Consider the following 4,950-nt stretch of genomic DNA (forward strand, 5'->3'; position numbering starts at 1 on the left):
CCATGGTGTACACACTGATAATTACTGGACGGCTGATACCAGTGCAGCAAATGACAACTTTGTCAACAGGGGGTAGTCGACCGTCAAATCCTTCCACAATGTGACCAGTAGCTAGCCTTGTATGAACGCCAACATGATGATAGCAGAATGTCGAAGGCATGTGCCCCTTTCGACACGTCATGCATCGGGCTTCTGAAGGGCTCAAACATACTTGTACTGCACAGACTGTACCCTCCAGGTCAGGGCCAAAAAAGCGTGCCATACACCAAGAAGTTGTTGCAGCTTTGTAGTGTAACTCGCCATATACTTTTGACGACGAGCAAAATACCTATTTTGGTCTGGAATGTCTCTAAGTGAATCGTCGTTGCTTGAGCTGTGCGATGCCGAATCTGCATCGATTTCACTGGCGTTATATTCTTCAAAGTAGTCGATTTGGTCGCCTGATGGTTCAATGCCATCATCGTCTACATTTATATTCACAGTGATAGATTACAACAAGGATTGTTACAGTTAACGATCTAAATCTTTTGAATTGTTAACGTTACCATGATTGCCCGCCTGCGTGGTTTCACTTGGACATGCGTCCTGTGCATTCGTGTTTGAAAGTTCGATCATTGCGTTAAAGTATTTGTCTTCCATGGACGATGCAAACGCTTCGATCGAAGCAATCTCGTCCTCGTCGGCGCCGGTTAGAGCATTGGGTGTGTGTTTGCAAGGCGGCAATTGCGGCAGCCTTGGTCCTCGTCGTGCCATGGTGTGGGTCGTCTTGATGTCGTTTCCGTTTGTTCGATTTGAAGGTAAGTTACTGTAGTTACAATTAGTATCATGTCACACCGTCGTCTCATTCTCGTTGTTTATCCGGTAGAGTTTGAGGTGATATATTCTGAAGTTCTTGGTTTAGCCACATAAAGTGGGGAGTTGGCATTGACTTGGACGGCTTAAAGTGGGAAGCTCTTGTAACACTTGGTGGCAGCTTCATGCGCTCCTTATTTAACGTTAACGTAGCCGCCGCCACGGCTGTGATCAGAGTCTGGTGAAACCGCCGCTGGGAGATGCGGGAACAGGACAACACGAAGTTATGGAAATCGAGGCATTCATGGTTGGCGAAAGAAAACTCTGGAGTTTCTTCGCAGTTAACCAATTGTCCGACAGGGACATTGGGTGTTGTACTGACACGCTTTGTATTGCTCACTGCAAGTGTGGTGCTTGCATTCAGAAAATTCGCGTCATTGCACATAGAGAAACCCAACAAATCCGGATATTTCAATGCTTTTGCGGATTCCATATTTTATTGTGCGTTACAACTCGAACGATATGTCGACATACTCATATATCGAAAATGGACGAACTTTGATGTCGCTTTTCTCGAGCTGTATGATACTTAGAGGAATACTACTCATACTATAAGTTAGCCTATTACTAACTCAGCCTATGCAGCATGGTCTGCGCTTGCATAGCTCTTTATGGCATGAGGCATCTTACCCGCATGTACACGCATGTTCTTGAAATACTAAGAATTTGGTAAGTTCGAAGTTGTCTTTCTCTACAGTTGTTGATCCAGGCGACATGCAATAAGGTGTTGTTGATAGTATTGGTTGTTATGATGAGGAATGGAGAGTTGCGTGACCCGTTGTGCAGTATGCATTGAGAAATCGCTGACCTGCATCGCGCCTTTCCCGCATGTACTGTACTAGGTGATGCATGTACTAGGTGATGATGTTCGATAGATTCGCATGCTGTTTTACCGGATCAACACTTAGAACCAAATGCTTGACCGCTTGCTGACTTATCCGGATAGTTGTGATGTCGATGTCAATCGTGCATATTTTAAGGCACAAATCGAATAATGAAGTAAAATAAAAGTGCTAGGAACTTACTACAGAGAATTTCAAACTACTAGATGTACCATTTGTAGATCCCGAATGTCCTTGTAGAAAGGACGATAAAACCGCAAGTACAGACGTTTCAATGACGATATTGCGCCAGCAAATTCTTCACTGCAGAGGGTTCAGATATCTATGTTGCAATTCTCATCGAATGCTGATTTGAACCAATGAGAGGGAGACCAAAACAACGAATTCGTCGTTTTTTGCTCTGAATTCGTGTTTTGGATGTCAGATTCAACAGTCTATATCCATCTACATTTCAAAGAATTTATATATAGCGGTATGCTGATAGTGCGGTCTAACAAGATCCATTCAAATCAGAACGAATGGGATACTATTAGCGGCGATATCCTCGCACAAAAATCACAAATTTTGAATTCGGCGAAGATTCGAATATTCGTGAATCTTCATGAATGTTTGCTAGTAATATACTAGTTTTATCCGTAAATTTCGGATAACCGATTGCATTTGTAAACTAACAAGCGTCGGCGACAAATACTAATTACTCGTTCGACATGGCAACTACCCAGTGCAGCACAAGAATTTCTTCACTTCAAAGGACTAATTGGTAGAATGTCATTCGAATACCATATTTCCCTCATCTCCCTAGTAAGTATGGATGGACAATCTGCAGGATGTATAAATCGTTTGCAAAACGTAAATAATTATGGGGATGAATAAAAATACGCATACTTAATACAAAGATTAAGATAAAGCTGTTCAAAAAAGTAATAATATGTAACTGTCGCACCCGTCGTACAGTACGGAATGCTGTCTAGGAGTGCAGCCATAGTCCTATTATAGTACTCCCTCTCTTCCCCTTTACTGGAGCGAGTTGGCGGAGGGTGTACATCCCGAAGAATACAGTACTAGTAGTATTAGGCCCTGGTCGGGGAATAATTTCGTCCATGTTTCCGTCCGTTCATGTCTATCCATTAAAAAAATTTCGGATGCATAAGCAACCTTGTGGTCGGTGAAGGAAATCAGTTTTGTCCCTGCCCCCATCAGGATGAATCCAACTCATGCCGCCGTTGTTACAACTGCATGCACCATTTCCGCCGTATGCATCAGGTTAGCCACCATCCTCCATAGACGTCCGTGTGACAAGTTTAATATACTCACCGTTACAAAAGTAGACTTTGACTCAATGATCGGACACCCTCAGTACGAACAATGGTTCAACGCCAATCTGCGATGCAGCCAAGCTACGTTCGGTCGGCTCTTCGATTGGCTTCGCTACGAACTACCTGAACGCTACCGTCGGCTTTCCCAACAGTTGTTCGAAAGGAAGGTGGCAGTTGTGTTGTACTTTCTCAGATCCGACGGAGGTTAAAGTGAAACGGCCGCTGCGTTTGGATTGTCCAGGTGGTTGTGCGTCGATGTCGTCAGCGTGTTGATGGGTGTCCTGTCGTACAGCGTAGTAACGTGGATCTAGAACCTCCGCGGAGTGGAGCGATGTTGAGCAGGTATTATTTGCCAGACAAAAAATACCTGGTGTGGTTGGCGCTGTCAAAGGAATCCTCCTCGAAATTCAACGCCCCAAGGAGTACGAAGATTTTTAGAGTTGCAACAAAGACCCATCCCTCAACTTCCAGGCAGTGGTTGACGCCAAGACGCGTTTTATGTCGGTCGACATTCGCCTAGGCTCGTACTCTGACAAAACAAATATGTAAAACATTATCGTTTGGCCATTCCATTAGTTGGAAATTACCCAAGGTCATTTTCCGTCCTTGACAACGCCGGGTACACCTTGCTGCCATGGCTTATCACACCTGTAGTGATGTGGCAGGTGATTTCACTACTTCTACACTAATATGCACTTTTGTATACAATGGATGCGGGTGGGGTTGAGACATTGGGGAACTTCACTAGGCTAGCGATTCTAAGCCATACTTACCCTTGAGACACATTCCCAGGCAAGCATTAGCTAGAGTGCGTCATGAGCCAGGTACTTAGGATCTGGGTGCGGGCAAGGTGGTGGCAAGGCGCCAGTGTTCTTAGACGGTTGTTGTGGTCGTGTGCGAGTCTACACATCGCCAAAGGTTTTAAAAACGTGGTATTTGCTACCCGTTACCTGGTGATAGTCTCAGCAACAAAATCCATACTCGTTCTGAGTGATCTGCTAGTGTATGCCCCGTAGTAAGACCCGCAAGCCCCAACTCGTGGCCACCAAAGAGATCGGCGAACTATTCGACTATCCGCATCTGCCGGCTAAGCTACGCCAAGACATTTACGTGTTGACCCGTCACCAACGCGTGGTTATCAACAAGTTGCGTGCTCAGATCCCTGAAGCGAAGAACTCCGACGCGCGCAACGCCATCCAAGAGATCAGACTTATTGATCCACCGGAACGACCAAACCGAAGAACTGATTGAAGGAGTCCTCAACCGCAAGATACAAGTGTACCACAAGGCCCGCAAGATCAAGGCTGAAGCGAGAGTAGATCGAAGTTCGAAGTAGAGTAATTGAATTTCACCAGAATTACATGATGGATGAAGTTATGCGCACAATAGCAGAATCCTTTCAGCGACATGAACAGCTGTTGGAAATGCTTACCCGTACCCAAGCCGCTCAAGTGGAAGCGAACGAGCGAATGGCCAGTCAACACATCGAACGAGCGATACGACAAACAGAATTTAGAGTTGAAGGATTAAAGATGCCGAAGTATTATGGACGAATGGACGAAAGTATTAGCCTATACATCCACCAAGTTACGACCTTTTTCAAGGCAAAGAACGTGGATTACCAAGAAAACGATGGGACTCAACAGCGATGCATTGCCATGATGGTGGCAAATTTCCGTGGCCTTGCCGCAGCCTGGTACCAAGAACGGCTTTCGCGCGGTGAGTCTCCAAACACCCTAATCGAACTGGAAGAAGAGCTGCGAGCCGAGTTTGAACCCGACGATTAACAAGATCGGCTGCGTGATCAGCTATACGAATTGAAGCAAGCCCAGTGTGCGAGCTTGACCGAGTATGTTGCCAAGTTCCGACGAATCTGTACGCAAGTGTGCGACATGACCGAGCGCGACAAGGTGTCCTGGTTCCAACGTGGTCTGCGAACG

This window comes from Aphanomyces astaci, assembly GCF_000520075.1.
Source record: "Aphanomyces astaci strain APO3 unplaced genomic scaffold supercont1.9, whole genome shotgun sequence".
Classification (NCBI taxonomy): domain Eukaryota; phylum Oomycota; class Saprolegniomycetes; order Saprolegniales; family Verrucalvaceae; genus Aphanomyces; species Aphanomyces astaci.